This window comes from Rattus norvegicus, chromosome 2, assembly GCF_021556685.1.
Source record: "Rattus norvegicus strain SHRSP/BbbUtx chromosome 2, alternate assembly SHRSP_T2T, whole genome shotgun sequence".
NCBI lineage: Eukaryota > Metazoa > Chordata > Mammalia > Rodentia > Muridae > Rattus > Rattus norvegicus.
Genome location: NC_141535.1, coordinates 34486800 through 34499065, shown reverse-complemented (window position 1 = coordinate 34499065; position 12266 = coordinate 34486800). Strand labels below are relative to the sequence as shown.

The 12266-nt window shown below is 41.2% G+C and overlaps 1 long non-coding RNA gene across 4 annotated transcripts in view; it reads right to left on the bottom strand.

The window, feature by feature from the left end:
• The window catches only part of LOC102556051 (uncharacterized), a 77037-nt gene extending 65295 nt beyond the window's left edge, over positions 1–11742 (bottom strand). Inside the window, exon 1 of one of the 4 annotated variants that reach the window (XR_015673823.1) lies at positions 11494–11742. This is a non-coding gene — a long non-coding RNA (uncharacterized LOC102556051). The remainder of the gene's footprint in view (positions 1–11493) is intronic. The other 3 variants (XR_015673821.1, XR_015673825.1, XR_015673827.1) reach the window with 3 other exon arrangements.
• Positions 11743–12266: the final 524 nt, after the last annotated feature.

Sequence of the window (12266 nt, the reverse complement as noted above, 5' to 3'; positions counted from 1 at the left end):
ATCAATAACTCTCTTTAAGATGTTCCTAAAACAAAACAACATCAGTGTTCTCTGATGTCATAAAAATAATCACCACAGTGTATCTTGGAAGTCTTGCCATCCTACGTTCTGGCTGGAATTGGGGCATACTTATCATCATTATCTCCCCATCAGAACACAGGAAAACACTGAGTTCCCTTGATGAAATAAAAGATTATTAAATGTGCTCCAAGAAGGTCCCCCACAATTATGCTTATCTGTATAAAACTGATTATTTTATTCTCTTGTTTAAATCTTCCAATTCTTTAATCTTTTCCCAAAAACTCCCATCCGCTTCATCCTTTCCCTCTTTCCCCCGGGGTGGCCATTCCATTCGCAGTCTTTCTAGTTTCTTGTATGTCTTCGGCATGGCCTAACCTCAGGGTCTTGCTTCATCTGTACTTCTACCTGTACCGGTTATGTCCTCTAGTTGATTTAGGTCTCAGTTCAAGTAAGTCCCCATTACCAGTGACGTCTCTTGTGGTTCCCCATTAAAGTAGTGGATGCCTCATGTCCCTCAGTCACTCTAGTACAACCCCTGCTGGTTAAAAAAAAAACCACCATATATCATTGTCTGAAGGTATCTTTGTGTACCTAATTGCATATTAGTTATTCTCCTGTGTATGCAGAGATGGAAATGGTGATCTGGATGATGAAAATCATGGGTCATTTCCATAAAAGTCAGAACTTTTTTCACATGCCCAGTCCCTAGAATGTAGCTAAGAACAGAGGAATGACTCAATTACCTGCCTTCTGCCTTTGTCGCCTTCTATGTTTTCACCATAACAGAGGGTAATGTAATTTCCATAGGCCTCTGGTTTGGTTTAGCAAAGGGACATCTCTCCGATATTTCTAAGGGAGCTGCTACACTTTAACATACTCCTAGTATCCATAAGTGCTAAAATTACCTGGAGAGCCAAGAAGATAAAAGACTGACTGGAAGGTTTCTTCCATGCACTGGGAAGCCACATTAAATTAGATTTGGAAACTCTTCCTGGAAACTTTACATAGGACCCTGATTCATAATATTCATTAACTCCATGAGTAGGTTGTGCTATATTGGCCATCCATGTAGGAGAGATCAAGAAATATATCTAGGAAGCAGTGCCTCTCTAAAGGTGAGCTAGTTATTCATATTAGGATGAAGTATCAGAAGGAAGGAGGTGATGTTAATGATCAAAACCAACTTAGTAGGGTTGGGGATTTAGCTCAGTGGTAGAGCGCTTGCTTAGCAAGCGCAAGGCCCTGGGTTTGGTCCCCAGCTCCGAAAAAAAAAGAAAAACCAACTTAGCCCTGACTTACATTGCATATAAAAAGCATAATCAGCTCCATTTGGAGGAGAAAGTCTGCACAGGCTCAATTCAGACTCCAGTATCTCACTTAGGATGGTCTACAAGAGCCCATTTCTCTGCACCATCAGAACATCAGATGAAGTGGTTACAGCAGTAAAAGCTCAATGGAAAGACTGGACCCAAGTGGTTCTATTATTGATTCTACCTCTTTACTGAACCCAATACATGCTGTCTTGGTGATGTTTTAGAAGTTCTTTTGCTTTTCTGGGTATCACCATGCTGTTTAACAGGATTTGGGCTTAAGCCTGATGCCTTAAAGTTTTCAAAGCTCCACAAAGATTTTACTGTTACTACCTTGATTATATGAAACCTGATTTGCCAAATTTATGTTACTTTTACCTCAAGTCATAAAAGTTTATGCATATTTTTCTGTTATCAGTGTGCTTGGGTTTGCTATAAATCACCTTAAAGTTATTGTCCCATGAAACCAAATATAAAGAAATAAATGACACAATTAATACTTAGTTGTAGTCAATTTCTAACACAGATACTAATTCTTTGCTCCTCATACATATGGCCTTTGTCATGGGGCTTCTCAACTCTTCTCCTACATATCTGAGTGGGCCTTTGTGACATCCTGTGGACAGAAAACAACTATGCCAGTTCTGAGTCTAGGCCTCAAAGGCTGGCTTTCTTTCTTTCTTTCTTTCTTTCTTTCTTTCTTTCTTTCTTTCTTTCTTTCTTTCTCTCTCTCTCTCTCTCTCTCTCTTTCTTCCTTCCTTCCTTCCTTCCTCCCCATCTCCATCCTCTCTTCTCTCTGATTTTGTTTTTCTGTCTCTCTGTCTCTCTACATCCCCCCTTACTTTTTTACTCTCAAAACTACCAAGTGATCAAAACCATACAGCTGTTTGGTGGACGAGAAACACAGGAGCCATCACAGAGACAGACTACTTGCTCCTGACTGCAGGTTCTGGGGGAGCCCAACAAAAGTCAAAAGTACTCAGCTGAGCCCAGCCTAAATTAGCCAAAGAAATAATTTCCTTCCCCTGCCAAACCCTCCCATATACCCTTCCTTGTTCTCTTTCAAATTCATAGCCTCCTTTCTCATGAAGTGTTATTTTATACATATATGTATGTACCTATGTATTCTTAAATACAGCCTGCTTAGTCTGTATGTTTGTTACTTGTATATGTGTTTTCAGGACTAGCTTTCATGGTACCAGAAGGCACCATACGAGCTTCCAACTGAGGAAGGTAACTAAGAGTCGTACCCAACCATGATGCCAACGGAACACAACAGCCACCGGGTTCTACTTCTGTGGCAGAGATTGGCAGGGATAGTCACTTAACTTCACATCGTCCTTCACCTCACAGTCATCCTCCTACTTCAGCCTCCCAAACGTGAGGATTACAGACACAAGCTATTATGCTTGGATTTATATTTTTATTTAAAATGTAACCTAAGACCAAATAAAGAAAGAAACTTAAGATCAAAGAAGGAAGTGAACTTACGTAGCTGAGGCAGATTATGAAGGAGAGGGAAGCCCCTGTCCTGAGTCCAGCGAGCTATGTAACCTTTGAAGAATCCAGCCTGCGCTTGGTTGTCTTAACATCCCAGAAGGCCATTCAGTTGATCCTTCCTCGCATGGCCTTTGGAAACACACATTGTTCACTTGCAGATTTATTTGATGATGTCTTGAGAATGTCTTTGAAGGTACACAGTTGAACATTCTGTTTTCCTCACTACAAAACTCAGGCAGTGCTAAGTCATGGGCTGTACATCATTTATTCCACTGGCCTTTTGTCAACTAAGCATCTCTCCCAAATGGCCTGACATGAACCTTCCTTCCCAGGGTCAAACTGTAATAATTTCCCAACAGACAAGGTCTTGGGGGTATCAGTGCCTTTTCATGTTGGCTCTACAGCCCATGATGTGAAAGTTACAGGTTCCTCTCCAGAAGAAGGGACAGCTCAGGCGTTTCATTCCCATGGTGAGCAAAAGGCTAAGTTCCATAAAGATGTAACACAATGAGGAAGAAGAAAAGCTGATCATCAGCCACCTGTGTGCTGGGAGGAACAGATTCATAACCACAACCCAGTCGCTTTAAAAAGGATTTTATTTCATTCTACAGAGAATAATTATTCTCAGTTATTCCTTGAGGTTTGCTTTGTTTCTTGTTCTTATTGAGCATTTTATTCCATTTATAAATGACTTACTTCCTGAAGAACTCTGTGCATAAGTATATACATGTAGGGGAAATGCCCTTGAGGATAGTATAATAGGGATAGATGTATCCAGAGAATGTAAAGGGAGACTAAGTAGTTGGTAGCAAGTAGACACACACACACACACACACACACACACACACACACGCTCACACGCTCACACACACTCACACACTTACACACTCACACACCCTCACACACACTTACACACTCTCACACACGCACACTCACACATACACACATAAATGGTTATTCAATTGAATTTGAGAGATTTAGATTCATTGGGCCATATTAAATTTGGGCCATATTATTAGTTTTCAAAGGAATTCTTATACCTCAATTGCTCCAATAATAATTCCAACTCAGTCTATTAGTGAATAGCTTTGTAGAACTGGTTTTTTCCATCTTGGTCCTTGCTTTCTGATGCTGAGTATAAGTGCATATTTAAAACATAACTTACTGTCCTAGCTTGATTTCTGTCACTACGATAAGACACCCCAACTAAAAGCAACTTAAGGGAGAAAGTGTTTGTTAGTTTGTTTTGTGATTCCCAATTACAGTCCATCTTTTCAGGGAAGTCAAGGCAGGAAGCCCCTATTACATCCATAGTTAAGAGTAGAGAGAGAATAAACACATCCCATTTTTGTTGCCCGCTAGCTTCCCCTTCTCTTACACTTGTTCTGAGGCCCCTGACTAGAGAATGGTGCTGCCCATAGTAAACTGGGTATCCCTACATTTCCCACAGATATGGCAATATCCCAACCCAATCTAGAGAGATTCTCACTAAAATATCCTTCCATGTGATTCTAGGTTGTGTCAATATGACAATTAAACTAACCAGCACACTGATATTTTAGTAACGTTTGGGTAAGAGTTTGTATCCCCAGAAGGAAGACTGGCTGAATTAAATGAGGTTCAGGTTGGTTGGAGTCAACGAAAGAGCTCCAGAAACTGGAAAGGGGACAATGGGAACTGAAAATTCAGGTAAAAAAAATGACACTAAAGTGTGAACATGTACACTAAAAATGAGACTCTGTGTTTTGCAAATGTGTTGCCTACTTCCCTTTTAAAGAAAAAAATTTCACAATTTTCAGTGTTGAAAAATACTTTGTTATTTTACTTAAGCCAGTACAAATCTTAAGCACATGCATGCACTTGCCATAGATCTATAAATTTCAAAGAAATGCAAAAGTTATAAAAAAGTTAGATGGGAAAAGTCTCTGTCAACTACACGTCAGACAGGAGGTGAGTATCTAGAATAAATTGAGAGCTGCAAAAGTTAAGTATCAACCCTCCATGTCATCTAATCAACAAACAGGCCAACAAACTGAATAGTCAGTCCTCTAAAGAAGAAACACAAGTGGCTGATAAATTTAGCATCTTTAGCCATTATGAAAATATAAATTAAAATTGCTTTGAGATTCTTTCTTACCCCAGTCAGAAGGTTATAGTCAAGAAAACAAATGCCAGGAGATGTTGCTGAAGACGTGGAGAAAGAGGGACTCACTTGGGTGTGAGTGTAAGCTTATGCAGTCACCATGGAAACCATTGCTTGGGTTATACCTGAGGACTCTAAGTAAGCATATTGCAGAGACACTTGCAGGGTTTTGTTTATAGTTACATCATACACCATATGCAGGAAATAGAACCATAGTAGATGCTATCAACAGATGCATGCATAAAGGAAAAATTTGAAACAGGGTCTTGTTGTATGGGACTGCCTGGCCTGGAACCCACTATGTAGATCAGGCTAGTTTGAACTCCCAGAGATATGTCTGCCTTTGCATCCTAAGTGGCAGAATGAATGGTAAGTACCACCATGCTTGATCATAATGGGATTTTTTTGCAGCCATGAAGAAAAATGAAATCACTAATTTGCAGGCAGATGAGTGGAACTGGAGATAGTTGTATTAAGTGAAATTTGCCAGAGTCTGGAAGACAAATACTGTATGCTTTCTCTTATGTGTAGAGCCTAGATTTAAAATTATGTATGGAAGTGGGTGTCATGAAACTGTAACAGGAATTATGGAAGTAGGAAGTAGGGTAATCAGGAACATGTGATAAGAATCAGAGTATATTAATGGGGGGTAGGAGCAGAATGAGCCAGAGTGGGCAAAGGTCTGGGAGAGTTCGCTGTGGGTGGAGGGTGTCATTAACAAAGTATAATGACATAGACATATGAAAATGCCACAATGGAACCTAGTATTTTGTATGCCAAGGTGAAGAATGATTAAAGGTAAAAAGTCTTTAGTGTTTGGGGCTATAGAAAATCATTCATGAAACTAAGACCCAAAACTTGAGAACATCTTCAAATATAAGAGGCTACACCATGGACCTCTATGGCTGTTACTATGCCACGGGCATATTCAGTTGCATCATAAACACTATGGTTATTGTTTGGTCAACTGTGAGAAAAAGAAAACACCAGAGGGGTTCATGAACATTGAGAGAAAGTATAGAAAACACAAAGATGTGCCTTAACATTAAGTGTTGCCATAAACGGTACCATGCAAGCGAATGGGGCCACCAAGGTGCATGGAAAGACACCAAACAATGATGGGAGGACTCCAGAGAAATCAGTACCGGTCTATCTGCTGGATGGAGAAAGATAGTTCAGAGCAAAAGCACTTTCCAACATGATTAAGCCAAAACAGTAAGTCGAGGTAGGAAACTGGAAAGTCCTTCTCCCAAAGTCCATGCCCAGAGAAAAGCAGAAATATGAGAGATTATTCAAACAGGAGAGAGAAAAATAAGGCATGGAAGAGAACGCTTTTAGAAGAAAACCACCTACATTAAAGGTATTAGGCTGACATTTCAACAACAACCATGCAATATGTCCTGAGCTGAGAGCCACGTCTGCCTGATGAAACGCAGCACGAAACAGAATCTGCCCCTGCTATACACAGCTCTGAGTGCAATTGTAAAATGGACAGAAACTGAAGTAAAGGTGGGCAGGCTGGGCCTTGTGACACAAGGAAGCAAGGTCGCTTGATGAAAGCATGTCCAGGTTGTCGACAATTCCAATCATGACGGATACATAAATGTGATCATGGTGGCTTGACAGTGGCTACATACGTGTAACTGCGGGTCATCACAGAAGACTACAGACCAGTGAAGAAAGCCACCATGCTTCAAATATTACCAAGCAGCCTGGTAGCTTTAGTCATCAAGAGAAATACTTATTAATCTGTAAACAACAAAAACAAGATAAAGGAAAAACTTCATGAAATATATTAGTACGAATCTTTAAGAATAATTTGATAAAACTATTTTGTTTAACCTAAAACTAAATATTGTATTCAGCGAAAGAAAAATGTACTTATATGATTATACAAACTCTGTTCTTTGGCTTCTGATAAGGTATTATTGAAACCGTTGTAGTTTTCTTTTTCTTATATTTTTGGTTGCAAACCTAACCATTCACAGCTGAGCCATCTCTCCAGCCCATAGTTTTGTTTTTCTCTTCCTCCCCTTCAGTTTATTTACTGTATGTCTGTGACTTCACTGTCGCTGTCTTCAGACACACCAGAAGAGGGCATCAGATTCCATTACAGAAAATTGTCAGCCACCATGCGGTTGCTGGGAATTGGACTCAGGACCTCTGGAAAAGCAATCAGAACTCTGAACTGCTGAGCCATCTCTCCAGCTCCCAGTTTGTTTTAATAGCTCAGTTTTACTAACTACTTTATTGGATTTTGGGGCCACTTAAAACTTTGTAAGCAAAGTGCAATTATTGGAAAACAAATTGTTGTATTTTCAGAATTCAAAATTATGATTTCTTGTACCTCTTTATGAACTGCCCCAGGTACATGGTCCCCAATACCATTCTTGCTTGGTGTCTAGTGCCATGGTCAGGGTCTTTTGAGCTAGGTAAGCATAGGCTGCCACCTGCTTTCTTCTACACATCTCCCAATTGAACTACAGATGTTGCCTTTACATTTGCTATAGTAGATTTTGTTCTTCGGTAGTGCTAAATGTATAAAAAATGTGAAATTAGACAAGGAAACTGAGTGGCTCTTCAATTCCTAGACATTTATTTAATAGCTAGTTTAATGGCTTCTAAGTTGTGTGTGAAAACAAATTCTGTATCTTGGAGAAGATATCTGTGTTTATACAACATCTTCCTACATCTTTTGCCTGAGATTATTTGGCCTTCTTAATAGTTGCCCTGTCTAAGAATTGTTCATGAAAAATAACATTAAAGTATTTAAAAGTGCAATACAGAAAACTTACTTTAACAAGCAGACCAGGGAAGACAGGACTGAAAAGGGGGATCATGAATAATTCAAGATAAAGGGATTTTGGCAAAATGGTCTTTTTGATTGATATTTCATTTTATGCTTTAGATAATACAATTAGAATTCTTAAATTTAAATTTTACTTTATTTTGTTTGTTTGGGTGCTGTCTGCATGGAAGTCTGTGCACCATGTGCATGTCTGATGTGCAAGGAGGACAGAGAAGGAAGTTGGGTCCTTGGAATGTAGTTACAAGCAGTTTGTGAGCCATCCTGTGGATGCTGGGAACCCAGAATCCCTGGAAGAGCAGCAAATCCTCTTAACCACCGAGTCATCTCCTCAGTCCCCAACTTAAAAATGTTTTAAATGTATTAACTTTTGAAATAATAACTTTTATACATTAACATATCTGCAAACCCCCATTAGTACACTACGTTCTTGTCCATGTATCGCTGATCAAACTAGAAGCTATACATGGTGATACTTCAGTACCTCCAGGAGAAACAAACGGCACTATTTTCTTCAAGATTATTTATTTTGTACATATCGAAAAAGAACGAAATTCATAATGTGTTATATCTCACTTTAAATGTTAACCCAAACATCCAAAGGCAGACTCTGCTTTCTGCTATGTGGACACAGAAATCCGTCAAGAGACAGATGGCCTATGAGGGCACCCTGAATTCTTCTCCATGCCTCTTACTTCATTTGATGATTTCTTATGTCTAGGGATAGATCTCCATCCTGCACCTGTCCATGCCTCTGTGCTCCTAAACACACACCAAGCTCGCAGCCTGCTGTGACTTCAGTGTCCAACTATGTAGCTTACTTTGCTGTAAAGGGATCCAGAGGCTCGGTAGCCCATGGGGCTCTATTTCCTAGCACTGCAATGACATAGTGCTGGCAACGGGTGCTCTAGGGACTGCAGTGGTTTCAACATCTGAGTTTCTGGTTGATCTGCTCAAGGTCACTGACCAAATTAACAGCTCCGAGGATTACAGCAATCCTGAGTGAGGCATTCCAAAGCAAGTCACACTATTTACAGAAACAGCTCTAAAAGTTTCCCAACACATTCCTTCTTCTGCACAGTTGACTTAACATATAAAGACATATCATTTACTAGTGACACGTGTAAATTTTTCTCTGCTTCTATATCTGAAGAATGTTTTGTGCTTTTGGAATAGCTTTTAGTTTGCACATCTGGAACATCCATTCTTTGTTCTATCAGTGCTTTCCCAAATCTACTCCCATAAAAAATTTTTTTTGTGTTGACGGGTCCTCTGTTATCCATCTCCGCCTTCTTTTCTAGAAACATGCCTTGAAATGGGTTCACAGAGCTCGAAGGAAGGTCATATTACTGCTACCTAACCTTCCTTGTAGCTTAGAATGATAAGCCAGGACCAGGTTCTGGCCCTTTGGCAGCAAGTATGATTTTAAGGTAGCATTTTCTAGATACAAGAGACTTGAAGCACACAGGAACTCATGGGACTGTGACTGCACACAGGAGACCCACCTAAGTTCAAGCTAGACAAAATCCCAGCACAACGGAAGGGAAGAGAGTGCAAAGTCACACCCCAGCCTAGAAGCTGTTTGAAATTAACAGCCACTGGAAGAATGAAAATCACTCTTCTGCAATGGAGAGGCACTGGATAGATCAGAGCATTTGAAGGCAAGCCCGACTACGCTCATGAGTGGTTGGCCAACAAAATGGGAGTCCATGTTTGCTTGTTGCTATGCCTCTATGATGGCTTTGTTTTAGCTTTTCAAATTAAGAGAGAGAAGAACATCAAGTTGGTTAGCAGGGAGCCAGGGGGATCTGGGAGGTGTTGGGGGAGGAGAAAGAAAATGATCAAAATATATTAGACGAAATTCTCAAAGAAGGAATACAAACATTAAAAGTACTTTAAAGCAGCTTTTCCTGTACTGGTTCATAGGAAAATTTCCTTTCCTTAAAAGCTTTTAAGTTTTTCAAATTGTAGTTCTTTCTGTTTCTTGCAATGCAAATATAAGATACAGCTTAGATTGCAATTACCATCTAATAGTATTGATACCAATGATCACACAACGGTATTCAAGTATACAAAAGAATGGGATCATGGTGGTGGTGCATTTTAATCCCAGCAGTCTGGAGGCAGAGCCAGGTGTATGTTTGTGAGTTCGAGACCAGCCTAGTCTAAAAAGTGAGTTTCGGGACAGCCACCAAAAAAAAAAAAAAAAAAAAAAAAAAAAAAAAAAAAAATCAACCAACCAATCAGATCAAACTTAACGAAACCCAAAAGAGGTATCATATCTACCAATGAGCAACGGTAGCTGCATATTAAGGTTAGAGGCCTCATTTAGAACACGGAGCGGAACTATGTCCACTACATAAGATAAGATTGGAGGAAGGTCATCATCTCAAATACATTCTCTTTAAGATTTATTTTTGTAATTTTTAATTACGTGCACGTATGTATTCGTATGCATGTGACCATGTGCACTTGAGTGTAGGTGCTCGAGTGAGCTAGGGGTTTGGATCCTCCTGGAGCAGGAGCTGTCAGTGCTACCCACCCAATGTGTGTTCTGGGAACTGGACCCGGGTCCTCTGGAAGCAGTAAGCACTCGTAACTACCAAATCATCTCTCCGGCCCCTCAAATGAATTCTTGAAAATCAAACGGAAAGTATTCTTTGAACAGCTTTGTGATTGACAGTGAGGCGATCCATACCCATTAGCCTCTTGGGAATTAGCATAGAGGGTGAGAGAGAAGGAGAAAAGAAAGGGACTTTGAGAGAGTCTGCGGGCCGGACTCGTGACAACCTCGCTCTTTTCCCAGGAAGCCGACTCAGCTAACCGAGCTCCTCCTTAACCTCTGACCTCCTGTACAGTCCCGTATGGAGGAAAGTCCTGGACAACTGCACTTGTTGTTTCTTTAATGCCCCTACTTCGAAAATAACCCCCAGCTGCTCCAGAAAGGCTGTGAGCCTGACCCCACACTCTTGAGTTCTGAGAGGGGAGAGCAACCCACTCACAGAAGCATCTGAGGCCCCAGGGTTTTCTTCCTTCTCTGGACGCAGCAGCTGCAGTTCGAAAGCAGCAGATTAACATAATACTTGGTAGGCATTCAAGAATGGCAACAGAGGAGGTAGCCATTCCTGGGTCCTAGGATCCGTGAGGGAGGGTGTGAAAATGGCGGGGGTCACTGAGCTAAAAGAGCCATGGAATGCCCCGCCTATGGAAAAGGTGGGGCGAAGCTAGAGCAGCCTCCTGTGTCTCCCAGCCTCGGCACCAGGAAGAGACAGCTGGTGCGGCCCAGGCCTGAGGGATAGAAATGAAGTTGAAACAAAAGAAACCGGAACTGGAGACTAGGAATGTCCCATACAAGTGGTAAAGTCTCATAGCCACCGGAGAGACTTGTGCGGGGAGCAGTAAGGACTAAGCAGTGATCGATCTACATGAAGTAGACAGAAGTACTGGTGCTGAAAGTTTCAGACTGTTCTAGTGTAAAGGAGGGTATTTGCTTGTTTTGAATAGCATCTGGTTCGAGTCTCTCATCTGAAAGGCTTGGATGCATTCCTCCTCAGAGGGATGATACTGGGTGTTCTAGAACCTGTAATGTACGCGAAGACCCTCCTTCAGTGTTATGAAGGCAATGCTTCCCTACACACACACACACACACACACACACACACACACACACACACACCCACCCCACAAATAGTCCTTTATGTCTAATCATGTACCTGTGTACTGTCAGAGCGGAAGTAACTGGAGACTCTGAGCTTGGCAGCCGACGACTAAGGGAAAGCAAGAAGAGGCCGATGCAAAGCCACCCAGGAAGATGTTGGCAGTTTCTGACTCAGGATGGCTGGGTCAGCTTGATAAGCCCTTCAAGCAGCAGGCTCTCCCTGATGTATACAGGGCTGGCGGTGGCAAAGGTGGGGATGTCGAAATGCCATCAGCCAAGCCTCACTCCGTTTCTGGACTAACTCATTTGAGTATCCAGGGATCTGCTTTACCTCTTGCTCTCTCTCCCCCTTTGCTTTGGTTTGCTCCCAGTGTTTCATGACGGCCACTTGAAAATATTCTCTTACAGTCTCTCCAACAAAGGCATCACAGAAACCTTGACACGGAAGTCCAGGATATAATCCTAGCCCTCGGGAGGCTGAGGCTGAAGGATCCTTGTAAGTTTGAGGCTAGCACAGATGACACACAAGAACCTATCTCGTAAAGCACGCACTCCTCCTCCAAATAAAAGCAAAGAAGGTAGCCTTCATCCAAAGCTATAAAGAGCAGATAATTTTCTATGATCTCCGTGGTCACTGCTCACTTCTCCAAACTAAACTCTCAAATTTCCTGAAATTAAATCATTAATAGATATCGAAGATATATATCCCAGGCAGCATGCATGGCGTGAGATAGTCACATAGCTACCTCCAAAGCTTTGGTTCTATTTGGGAAAGACACATGCTTATGTGACACGTACATGTTATTGCTCAAAGAAATACCATCCCAG